The sequence below is a fragment of the Myodes glareolus genome, chromosome 6 (genome assembly GCF_982192425.1).
Source record: "Myodes glareolus chromosome 6, mMyoGla1.1, whole genome shotgun sequence".
NCBI lineage: Eukaryota > Metazoa > Chordata > Mammalia > Rodentia > Cricetidae > Myodes > Myodes glareolus.
In genome coordinates, this window is record NC_142031.1 from 18,465,425 (window position 1) to 18,478,855 (window position 13,431).

Genomic DNA, 13,431 nt, shown 5'->3' on the forward strand with positions numbered 1-13,431 from the left:
CAAAAACCCAGAAAGAGCAAAAGGATCTGGTAGTTAGTCCAAGTTTCTTTCATCTGTTTGTTGGTGTGCTTCTTAACAGAACACCAGCCACCATCTCAACAGAGAAAGTAACTTTCTCAAAGGGGAATGTGATATGATGAAAAAGGTCTAATTTGAAAACTTAACTCTATTATTTGCTTCCTGAACTTGGAGACGTTATTTGGTTTCTCAAAACACTTTCCTGCAGTGATAAAAGCACTAACCTCACAGTCAGAATAGGTGTTAAGGAAGAAAATGTATGACAAACAGGCCTGACACAGTAAACAATAGGTTAGACCTTAGACCTGCTCCTTAAAGTTTTGGGCTTCAAGAGTGGATAACACCCTATCAAGGGTGGGCTTGATTAAAAGAGAAAACATGTAAGGAGCTTAGCCTGGTTAGCCTCATGTACAGTTCTCATGAGGCATCAGCCAACACTGACTGCCCTCCTTTCCCTTGCACGGATGGAAAGCTGTAGAGGTTCAGAAACCACCCATTCTACTGGTCTGCAGACGTCATGTGTGATATACTTACCATTTAGGCAATGGGAGTTTTTTGTGGTGACTTCTCGCTGCCTTCCCACTGCCTGCTGTCTTGGAAACAGTCACTATCTTTCACTGGGAGCTGCCTCTTGACCTAGACAGGAAATAAAAGAAGTAGGTAGAGCATGAGTCACACCAAGGCTGAGCTTACTCAAGGCCCTTTATATATAAATATAGTCCAGCATCAGAAAAGAGGCAAAGAGTGAGTTATGCCTATATCTTGGCTGTGAAGGAAGCTACCTATGTCTCTGAAGGGGAACTAGGCTCCACGCCACTTCCCCTTCTATCAGATCATATGAGTCCCAAGCCAGACTATCTTTACTCAAATTAATAAAGCTCCATTTCCCAATATTCTAAATATTTATGACATCTTGAAGCTGGGAAGCACCTCAGGAATCATCTAACTCCCCAGGTGAGGAAGGAAATCAGAGCCTGGAAAAGGTGAGTCATACAATGATTTAGAGGTGAAGTTGGAATTAGACTAAAATAAGATGGTTTGGAAGACAAGTAGAAAACCCACTACATCCTGGGCATTATGTTTTACATATATGATAATATCACTTACTTATAACCTAAATCTCAAGAAGTCAAGTGTCAAGTGATTTGTCCAAAGTCTTATAACTTACTCAGTAAATAAAGTCAATACAAACTCAAGTTTATCTGGGGGGGGGGAGGGAAGCAAGCTATTTCACAACACTCTCATTTTATTGACTGTCTTTTGACTCAGTCCTCAAAAGGGTCCTGGACCACCCAATACCAATTAGAGCTAAAAGTAGAGTTTCTACAAACCACTCTCTAGTTTTGAAGGGGTTGGCTTTCTAAAAGAAAGCTGAGGAGCCAATCTATCTAAAACTTACTGCTGAGATGAGAGAAAAGTTATGGGAGGTAGAGGACTTGGGTTAAATCTTCCTGTCTACCCTGGTCCTAAAGAATGAAGGTGGCTTATCAGTCAGTGCTAACCTAAGCTTTTAAACACAGTTTCACATTCAAACATCCCCTTAATTGACCCATGACTTAACCATTCCTGTAGACCACCTTCTGGCCTCCTTCTAAAACCATTGGTCCCTTTGATCTGAATTCCACATTCTAAAAATGTATGCATACCACAAAATCAACTTTCTGCCTCTATTGTCTTAGATATCATAGAGTTAGAGAAAGAGATAATTGTTTTGTTATCTATTTGTTTGTTTAAAAGAAGTACCTAAAGCTACAAACCAAAAACCTGAAGAGTGGGCTAAGGGATGTAGCTCAAGGTGGAATGCTCACCTGGCATGCACGAAGCCCAGGGTTTCAAACCCCAGTATAATCAGGGCCCAAAGAGGCAAGAAAAGGGTATCAGATCCCCTGCAACTGGGGTTACAGGTGGTTGTTAGCCACTATGTGGGTGCTAGGAATTGCACAACGGTCCTAAGACAGCCTTAGTTCTTCATTCCCGAGTCATCTCTCTAGCCTAAAAAGAATTTATTTTTAAAAGAATCCATACCAAAGAAGGACAGCATCCCAAGGATAGCCTGTAAATGGGGATTTCTCCTTCTACCATGTCGGTTCCTGTAGGCAGAGACGGCTTTTCCACTTCCCAGTCACCCAGACCCAAATAAACACAGAAACTATATTAATTACAACACTTGTTTGGCCTATTAGTGCAGGTTTCTTTATTAAGTAACTCATACATCTTAAATTAACCCATTTTTATCCATCTGTGTATTGCCATGAGGCTGTTGCCTACCTAAGGTTCCAGCATGTCCTTCTTCATCAGCTACATGGTGTCTTTCTAACTTTGCCTACTCTCAATAGATAGACAGATAGATAGGCAGGCAGGCAGGCAGGCAGGCAGGCAGGCAGACAGACAGACAGACAGACAGATTGATATTCCAGCCTGGCTATATTCTGCCCTGCTATAGGCCAAAGCAGCTTCTTTATTAACCAATGGTAATAAAACATAATCATTGCATATAGACGGGAATCCCACATCAGGTTCCAGGGATTGAACTCAGGTCATCAGACATGATAGAAAGAAAGTGTCTTTACCCACTAAGTCCTCTCACCAGCCCAAAATGAATGTAGTAAATACTATCAAACACCAGTGCTATAGCGCCTTCAGAGAGCTTTTTGTTGTCCCTGTCAGTGATATAAATGGTAAGTTCAAGTCTGTCTACAAAGCAGAGATGAAAGAAAGAGTCCTTAAACTGCCTCTTTTCCTGAGGAGTAAGGAAGTTTCAGAGAGGAAGGATATGTCTAAAGTTACAAAGCATGTTAATATGAACATAGTTATATCTTCTTTTTGTTCCCATAATTTTTCTGTAATGAATAAAAGTACCACTAGAGAATTCTGTTTCCAGCATGACTCTTCCAAAGATTATAGCTATAAACTGGATAAACAAAAACAATCATCTAAAGTGAACAGAAACTGACAGATTTAGGAAAATTCAAAAAGGGATTGGGATGGGTTCCGGCTGATGGTATCCAGCTGTAGTTCTAATTAAAAAGCAAATCTTAAGCCTCTGTAGGAACCAGGAGAGGCTGGACCAGCCAAGGATAACGGGAAATAGAAAACACAAGAGCCAGAGAAGGAGAGAGACCCAGCTGAGTGTGCAAACTTGGCCCTGCACTGGCTGACAACCTGAACTATGCAATGCGAAAGGCAGATTCTAAAGACCTCGGTTCAAGACAAAAACTACAAAAGAACAGAACTGCACCCCCACACACAGGTATGGCAAAGTTTTCAGTTTGATTAACTGTGTGCTAAAATAAAAACACCAACAGAAAATACACTTCCACCCAATGTATAAAATATAACCTCAAATTATGTAAAGAATTGAAAAAATAAAACCTAGTAATTAAAACGCAATCAACAGAGTGTAACACTAAGATGGATTTATGGTGAAATTATCAAAGACAGAAAATACAAATTTAATAAAGTAAAAAAAAATGCTGAAAACTGAAGAAATGATAAATCTGGGGAGAGAAATTGGATGTTCTTTAAAAATCAGGGACTTAAGAACAGAAATATAGTATCTAATTTTTTAAAATTCACTAAATAGAATTAAAACAGAACAGAATATTGGGGAGGGGGCTCAGTGGGTAAAGTTGCTGTGACACAAACACTAGGATCTGAGTTCATGGTTATCTTAAGTATCTTAGTGATCTCTAGCACCTATGTGCAAAAATCCAGCATGGTAATGGAACATGCTACCCTGTTCTGGGTGGTTGCTGGTCAGCCAATCTCCCAATCAGAGTTCCAGTTCAGTGAGAGACACTATTTCTTTTTGTTTGTTTGTATTGTTTTGTTTTTGTTTTTCAAGACAGGGTTTCTCTGTAGCTTTGGAGCCTGTCCTGGAACTAGCTCTTGTAGACCAGGCTAGCTTCGATCTCCCAGAGATCCACCTGCCTCTGCCTCCCGAGCGCTGGGATTAAAGGCGTGCGCCACCACCGCCCGGAGAGACACTATTTCAAAAACAAGATAGAGGTAGACACTTGAAGTTGACCTCTGACCTATACACATACATACATGCACACATGTACTTTTGCATAAGCACACACATCCATGCACATATACACCATACATAAGAAAAACAATTTAAAAAATTAAATAAATTGTCAATGATGGCTCACACCTTTAATTCTAGTACTTGGGAGACAGAGATAGGTGGATCTCTGTGAGTTTGAGGCCAGCCTGGTCTACAGAGAGAAATTCAGGATAGCCGGGGCTACACAGTGAAACCCTGTCTCAAAACCACCGTCACCCAAAAAAAGTAAGTTAAATAAATCTAAACCTTTAAAACAACAAGTAGAATAAGAATGGAGATAACAGTAAAAGTTGGTAAAACATGAAGCAAAACACAAAATCTGAAAGAAGTCCAGGTTATCTGTGGCTTCCAGAAAAGCCACCATCAGATCCTTCACCAGAGTGTACAAGTTAATTAATTTCTATTGTAAGAAAAACTGATAACAGAATATGCAATGACTTAAGATCACAGAGTTACACAAACTATTACCCAAAATTTTACTGGACCAGGTCACCTTCATCTACTCAGTAACCTCTGGGGGTCACTCAGGTAAAAGTATGAAGATGGAAAATAAAAGAGTAGGAAAAAATTAAAACAATGTCCAAAGTAGCTCCATAGTATACTGGGAAGTTAAGGACAGTCAAGTTTGATTCCTATAATTGCTGATGCAACACCCATTGTTATCAAATAGAGCTGAGACACGAAGATGCAGTCTCCTCACCAAGAGCCAGTATATGATGGGACAAGATGAATAGGTGAGCCTGAAACCTCTTGTTGCCAGATGTTTGGTGGGAGTCACTCCAGAGTCACTAGAGTTGGTGAAACACTCAACCTGAGTTTAGATTGATTTTTAAGAATTATTTTTTCCTATGTATGGTGTATATATGCATGTGCACGGGTGTGTGTGTTTATGCAAATGTGGTGTAAAAGCTAGTGGAGCAGCCAATTAAATTCCTGGCTAACTTCACATACACGCATGCTGGAGCTCAGGACACCTCAGGCACACATGGAAGAATTAAACCTAAGTTGTAAAAGGATGTCATTTTGGTAATTCTACCTTTTTCTCCAATCCTGCTCACTCTGTCACATCACAAATAGAAAAAAGAGAATCCTGAGTAAGTGGTCTTCTCTGAAGGAAGTGGTAACTAAGAGTAACACACACCTTCACTGGCAAAAACACAAATGTCAATCCATGTTCTGTTGCTAACATACTATGGGGCTCTGAAGTCTCAGGTCTCTAGGTCTCAGTTTACCCATCCAACAAAAGGTCCCACTAACTAATATGTAGCAATGACCTAACACGCTCTTCTGATCTCCAAGGGTACCAGGCATGCTCCTGGGGCACATACATGCACAAGCAAAAACACTCATTTTTTAAAAGACAATTAAGTAAAATGTAGTACAAAATTTTTGTTTGCTTGTTTTTCGAGACAGGGTTTCTCTGTGTAACAGTCCTAACTGTCCTAGAACTCACTTTGTAGACTAGGCTGGCCTTGAACTGCCTCCCTCTGGAGCTGGAGAGATGGTCCAGCAATGAATTAAAAATGCACACTGCTCAGCCCGGGCAGTGGTGGTGCATACCTTTAATCCCAGCACTTGGGAGGTAGAGGCAGGTGGATCTCTATGAGTTTGAGGCCAGTCTGGTCTATAAGAGCTAGTTCCAGCTAGGACTGTTACCTTATCTAGAAAGGGGGAGGGACGACCACAAATAAATAAATAAAAATAAAGAATGCATACTGTTCTTACAAAGAACCCAAGCCCTCAACACCCACATGAGGCAGTTCCAGCTCCAGGCGATCTGGCACCCCTGGCCTCCAAGGATACCTACATTCATACGCACATATTCATACAGATGTACAAGTATACACATAACTAAAAATAATAAAAATAATTTTTTAATAAAACAAACAAAATGAGCTGGGTGGTAGTGGCACAAGCCTTTAATTCCAGCGCTCGGAATTAATCTGCAGAGGCAGATGGATCTCTGTAAGTTCGAGGCCAGCCTGGTCTACAAGAGCATGAAATCTGTTTCCATATGTGAGATCCCAGGCTCATTCTTGGCATCTCCCAGCAGTCACTAGCATTTTGGGCCAGTCAGATGGCTCAGCAGGTTAAAAGTAAATGTCAAACCTTATGACCTGAGCTCTGTCCCTGGAGCCCACATAATGGAGAGAACTAACTCCTAGAGACTGTCCTCTGACTTTCACATATGCACTGTGCACATATACACAAAATAAAATATATATTTAAAAAAATTTTTTTTTAATCTGAAGAGCAAGCTGGGACCCTTAACCTGTCTCTGTAAGTCTGATTATCAAGGATTTCAGCAAGAACGGCAAAAGCAGTTAAAGAGTAAATCCTAAATACCCTAAGGAGGTAGGGGAGAAATCACAACTGCTTTTCATTACCATCAATCTTCATGGTAACTGTAATCAGATAAATACAGATAAAAAAGAGAATATGTAATCATACTTCTCTTTTAACAAAGAAGCAAGGGCTCAACTCACATGGCTGATGAATGACTCTCACACAGGTTATTTTGCTTCTCCTCTGGGAAGTTATTTCAAATTTTGACCACAGAAGACAGTCCTGATCCACAGTTCAAACATTACAGAGCCATGCAGCTGACAAGTAGTTATTGCATTCATTTGTTTATTCATTCAAATAGCAACTAACTTCCTACAGTTCAAGGAGCTCTGAGGTCAGTACTGAAGATGAACAGTGAATACAAACAGTCCTTGTCTTCACAGTACTGAAAGTAGACTGAAATAAACAAACAAAAAAATGAATCTTAAAGTACATAAACCATAGGCACTGTGATTGAATAGAAATTATTGCCAGGTGGTGGCAAAGCCTTTAATTTCAGCATTTGGGAGGCAGAGATAGGTGGATCTCAGTGAGTTCCAGGCCAGCCTGGTCTACAAAGCAAATTCCAGGACTACAGAGAGAGACCCTACACAACCCCCCATTCCAAAGAAGAAGAAGCAGCAAAAAGGAAGCTGCAGAGGCATGTATGGAATCACACCATGCACACATGAAAACCTTGGAGGATAAATGATCAGCTTGAACCTGTATCAGAAGAGTTACAGGAAGTTCCTTAAGTATTAAGAAAAGGTAAGACATGCTCTGAAAAGATCACTTTGACTTCAGTATTGAAGGTGAGAGGAAGAATGGTCAAAAAGAGATCAGCTGGATGCTAGTTTTGAAGTGCTGGAGAAATGGTGTAAGAGATGCATGTTGGGCTTCATATACTAGGTAACCATTTTCTCTTTTTTCTTAACATGCATGGTATTTTTCTAGCATGTATATCTGTGAAGCACATGCATGCTTGGTGCCACGAGGCCCAAAGAGTGTTAAATTCCCCTGGAACTGGAGTTACAGATGGTTTATGAGCTTCCATGTGGGTGTGGGAATTGAACCCTGGTGCTCTGAAATTGCTATGCTCTGAGACACCTCTTCAGGCTCTGGTAACCATTCGTTATCAGCACTTTGTATCAAACAATTTAATCCTAACAATGGCTCTATGTGACAGACACTATTATCAGTCTTACAAAAGATAGAGAGAGAGCTAGATAACTTTACCTACCTGTCCTTCATGCTGCTTCCCTCATAACCAGTACCTGGTAAGGACTTTTAATCTACATGCCCTTTAAAATATCAAGCAAGCCTCTCTAGGCCTACAGAAAAGCAACTAGACACCCGAGAAAATAGCCACTGGAACCATGCACCAGTGTCATTGCAAATGTATCACCACAGCCTTTCAACACACATCTCCACAGTACCAGCAACCATTCCATGCTTTTCTTAGTATGCTGATTTTCATTCCTCCAATCACTCTTTCATACCTCCCAATAAACCTCTAATAAATGCCATCTGATAACATCTCTAATGAATGCCATCAGCTGATAACACTGTCACTTAGAAGCAACATCCAGACCCTTATTTTCCTACCTCCAAATCTACCACCACACCATTCTGCTTCCTTGTTACAATAGATCCAGGCCCCTTCCTTCTTTGTGTATGCATTACCCTCACTCTTTTCTCACATTGCTACTTTCTTCCCTGCACCCATCAGCATACAACATGCACCAGACGGTGCTATTTGGATTGAACTGCACAGCCCCACACTGGCCTTGCCAACAGAAGCAAAAGAAGTGAGAGTTAGCATTTAGACACCTGTGCGACAAGTTGGCACCTGATGTAACATCCAAATCCATGACTAGTGTATTCATCTTAAACAGGGTCCAGCCACAAGGGTGCTAATGAACGCACTGAGAGCATATGGAGTGAGCATATACACAGTGCAAATGACACCATGTAGTGCTCTCTGGCAGCTTAGAAAAAAAATAATAAACTGGTCTCAATTCACAGATAATTTGAGAAGTCATGTTCTTAGAACAGAATAATGTGATACAAGATGGCTAAAGAGTCTCACTTAGGGTTGCAGAGATAGCTCAGCAATTAAGAGCAATGACTGCTCTTCCAGAGGTTCTGAGTTCAATTCCCGGCAAACACATGGTGGCTCACAACCATCTATAATGAGATCTGGTGCCTTCTTCTGGCCTGCAGGCATAATGCAGACAGAACATTGCATACATAATAATAAATAAATTTTTTTAAAAAGTTTCATTAAAATCTCATTAAAATGAGATTATGGGGAATCAGAAAGATTGCTCAGCAACTGAGAATACTTGTTCTTACAGAGGACACGGGTTTGGTTCCCGAATCCATATGGAGGTCCACAATGTCCATAACTACAGTTTCAGGGGATCCAAAACCCTCTTCTGACTTACAAGGGCACAAAGCACACACACATAGTGTGCAGACATACATGCAGGCTAAACAGTCATATACATAAAGTGAGATAATCTGTAAAAATAAAAACAATAAAATGAGATTCTAGGTTTCTATCAGGCTCTCATGTTGATCCAGAGAATTTCCTATTTAGAAAAAAAAAAGAAACAAAGAAACTCTCCTTTGCTCTCTACCTAAAAAATCTAATGGACAATGAACTTCACACACTCATGCACACTTTGATAATCGTCATAAACCCACTCCTCTTCAGTGTCCCCCACCTCAGTGACAGCACCACAGCTCACCCAGCTGTGCGGGTCAAGCACCTAGACTCACGCTGGACTTTTCTTTGCCTCAAGAAAATGTCAAACCAGCAGGTCTTGTCAATCCTACTTCCCAATTTTCTTGGTTCTGTACCTCTGCTTCCCACATTCCTCACCGCACTGTCATACAAGATGCTGGACTCTCACCTTACCTACTCTAATAGCATCATTAAGCGTCTCTTCTTCCAGTTGTCCCCATATAAACCACCCTCCAAACAGATTACATTTCCAAAATTTTGAAGAGAACAAAACTCTATCATGTCAAGCAAACAAACCTCCAGGTGCTTCCATCTCACCTAGTCTAGTTCTCAGCCACAGCCCGCGGGGGCAGAGCGAGCTCAAGCTCTAACTCCTTCTGATCTCGGCACATGTCTCGTGTATGTTCTGTATTCGTTTCTACCTAGAGCCTTTGCACTAACTGTCCCCTCTTCCCTCAGTACAGCAGGATCCATCTAGTCAGCCAAAGGTCAGTAGGATTTTAACACCTAGGTAAAGTTTGGATCCGCCAAAATAAAACAGTTCACCCTCTAATATACTACCATGCGTTGTAAACGTTCATGTTAACACTTAACCCTGCCTGCTATTTTGTTTATTATTCATCTCTCCCTCTATAAATAACCTCTACTTCTGTCTAGCTCAGCACTATATCCCCAGTGCCTAGAACAGGGTCTGGTAGATAACAGATGGGTCTATATCCCAGAGGAGTAGTGTGGATTGGAGACATAAAGGTATAACTCATATCCATAAAGCCAATGGGGGCAGACAGAGAGGGAGAATGTCTCCTATGTGAAGAGAGGAGGGTCTGGGCCACAGAAAGGAGGATGACCCTGTAAAACAGCAGAGGAACAGGAGGAAGATTAGGGCACCCGGAGGGGAAAGTCGAGTCCTTCTAGAAGGAAGGAGTGGTAGCAGCTCACAAGGCTGAGAAAAAAAAGGATAAAATGTCTATAATGTTCAGCTTGGTAGAAGATACTGGTGACCTCAGTAAGAATTGTTACTATGAAATTTAAGGGACAAAAACCAGACTGGACCGAGTCGAGAGGCAGTGAGTAGAGACAGCTCTGTGGAAGCATTTACCTGTGTAACAATAAAGGAGATAAAAGGTGAGGAGGGGCTTCTGTTTGGCTTTGTTTAAAACCAAGGGAGTCCACAGGGCCTATCCCACCAGTCACAATATGAAACTTTACAAGTATTAGCCATCCAAAGGTTTCAAATTGTCTTTACTCACACTCAACTTAGAATGTGACTTTCTTTGGATTAATTCCTAAATGCCTAAAAATCGATGTTTAAGTTTTTTGCTTACACAAACATCGCATCTCTCTTATTACAACGTAAGATTTAAAAAAGCAACAATCAAAAACAAAACCAAAAACACTTTTATCTAATACCTTGGTGCTATTAGGAGTGAGCTAGAATATATGCTCAGGGTATAAACAAAAAGGTTTTCTGCTTTTCCCCTTTTAGTATGATGACATACTTTTTTATGATCACTGCTGTTGCCCAGCAACAACTGTCTTTCATTTTATAGTCTCTAAAGAACAACCCTTTGTCTCTATTCCACACTTTCTCCACCCTGTTTGCTACTCAGGCAACATACTCCAGTCAAAAGTCAGAGGAAATTGGTTCCAACTTTAATTCAGTTATATAGTAATGTTGATGATTAAACTTTACCACCTCTAGTTATTCAAGTGTATATTGAAATTACACCTAGATTTCATAAAACTGCTATAAGGTTTGTATAAAAATAGACATACCACTATGCCACACAGCTGAAATGGTTTTCTTTACATATGAAATGTCATGTCTTAAGTCAGACAATAACTTCTTTCTTAGTATTATGTTCACATACACAACTGTGTTCTCTCTCTCTCTCTCTCTCTCTCTCTCTCTCTCTCTCTCTCACACACACACAAACACACACACACCTATAACTCCAGAACTAGATGTCTCTTTCGACCTCTGTGGATACTAGGCACACACACAGAGCACAAACATATATGCAAGCAAAACACTCATACACATACAATATAAATAATAAATCCTTTTTAAAAAAAGAAAGAAAGAAAGAACAATTGGTACAACATAGCAAGACCTAGAAAAGTGGTTCTGAGATACACACACTGTTAGAGAGGTTTGGCCTGACCTCATCTCTGCAGTAGGTTCATGACAGGGTAAAAAGGGCAAAGCATCAAAAAAGCGCAGCTCTGGATGAAAAAAACCTAGTGCACTGGAAAGATTGGACTGAGCCCCTATTTGAATTAACTGTAAAGATATTTTGAGATAGCAAAGAAATATGATTATGAATTAAGGATTTGCTAATGTAGCTAAAAGTGATAACAGTACCACAGTCACATTAAGAAAATGCCCATATTTGCAGATGGATATGGAAAAGCAGAAGATGGCACTGACATGAGAGCTGAGATTTGCTTTGAATTTTCTCAAAAAGAGAAAAGGCATGTGTGAAATTAGTACGGCACAAACCTTTACAACTAATTGTCTAGATGTATGCAGACTCACGACATTTGCCTTTCTACTTTTGTTTTTGTTTGTTTGTTTGAGACAAGGTTTCTCTGTGTAACAGCCCTGGCTGTCCTGGAACCCACTATGTCTCAAACTCACTGAGATTCCACCTGCCTCTGCCTCCTGAGTGCTAGGATTAAAGGAGTGCACCACCACCTGACAAAGTTCTATTAAACTATTACAATCACAAAAATCTTTAGCAATATCTATCAAGGTAGAATAAATAACCTACTAATTCTATTCTTTTGCATATAAAACCAAGATAAATAAGGACATACATCCACCAAGATATATACTAGAGCAAAAATGTTCATGGCAGCTTTCTCATATAGCCATACAATTCAATATCCAATAGGATGCTGGGGGATGGTGAGCCAGAACCAAAAGAACGCATACTGTCTGAGTCTATGTTAAATTAAACAGACAAAGCAGCCAAGCCTACTGAAGTACATCTATAAACTTATCCATTCAAGAGGCTGAGGTAAGATCTCTAGTACAAGGGTCCCCAGGCTACAGAGGAGTTCAAGGTTAACCTAGGCAATTTTGTGATCTTTCATCAAAAGCAGCAAAAAGTGACCAAAAGGCTGGCTAGCATGTTCAAGGCCATAAACTCAATCCTAGTACTGCCGACAAAGACAAAGCTAGTTAACAAGACAGTACAACCGCCAATGTAGGGACACAGCTGGGCTACAAACATACCAAGACCCTGTTTCAAACAAAACAAAGCCAGACACAGTGGTAACCCCAGCACTTAGGAAGCAAGCACGAGAAGTACACGTTCAAGGATAGTGAGCTGGAAGGCCAGCCTGGCTACAAGAGACCGTCCTTGAAAAAAACACAAAAATGATCAATTAAGGGGCTGGACAGACGGCTCAGCAGTTGGGAACATTGCCTGCTTTTCCAGAGGTCATAAGTTCAATTTCCAGCAACCACATGGTGGCTCACAACCATCTGTAGTAAGATCTGGCACCCTCTTCTGGTCTGCAGGCATACATGCAGACAGATCAGTGTATATATAATAAATAAATTTAAAAATGATCAATTAGTTAATGAATTAATAGTAAGTTGTTACTTGGGAGCCAGTAATGATAAAGAAGAAGTATGAGGGAATGAACATTCTGGAGTTGGAAATATTCTGTGTTTTAATATGCTATATATCTTAATATAAGTCGTTTTTACATGACTACATAATAAAAATTTATTGAGCAATTTGGGTATATTACTTTAGATATAATGTAATCATGAAAAAATATGAAATAAAATCAAAATCTTAAGTATCAGTATTTTTTTTAAGTCACTTAGCTATTCAGGACTTAAACTCTAATGTATAGTTAATACTAGGAAATTTTCATGTCAATGAACTCAAACTTATGATTCCCTGGTCTTCCACTGCAATATAATAGAAGATGAAAAGATCAGAGGGCAGAATGAAAAGGGAAGACTTAATTGAAAAAGAAAAAGATCCAGGGCAAGGAGAAAAAGCAAAGGTCAGTTCTGAAAGGGCTAAGAACACGGCAAACAGCAGCAGTGGGTGAGGCAAATCCCATCTTAGCTCAGCTTTGTAACTAACAGAGGCTCTGACGCTTAGGCAAACGGCTCCATAATTCTTACAGCTTTAAAAAAAAAAAAAGTCGAGAGGTAGTTAACAAGGAATTCAGTAGGAACCAGATCTCCTGACAGATCCCTAGATTTGCTAGCACAGCACTTACTCAGCACTGTAATTGTCTA

The 13,431-nt window shown here is 40.2% G+C and overlaps 1 protein-coding gene across 6 annotated transcripts in view; it reads right to left on the reverse strand.

Annotated features, from left to right (window-relative positions):
- Positions 1-13,431, reverse strand: part of Luzp1 (leucine zipper protein 1) — a 92,651-nt gene that overhangs the window by 38,674 nt on the left and 40,546 nt on the right. For all 6 annotated transcript variants that reach the window (XM_085690474.2, XM_085690473.2, XM_085690471.2 and 3 more), the window contains exon 2: positions 553-654. The gene's annotated coding sequence lies outside the window, so the exon portion shown is untranslated. The remainder of the gene's footprint in view (positions 1-552; positions 655-13,431) is intronic.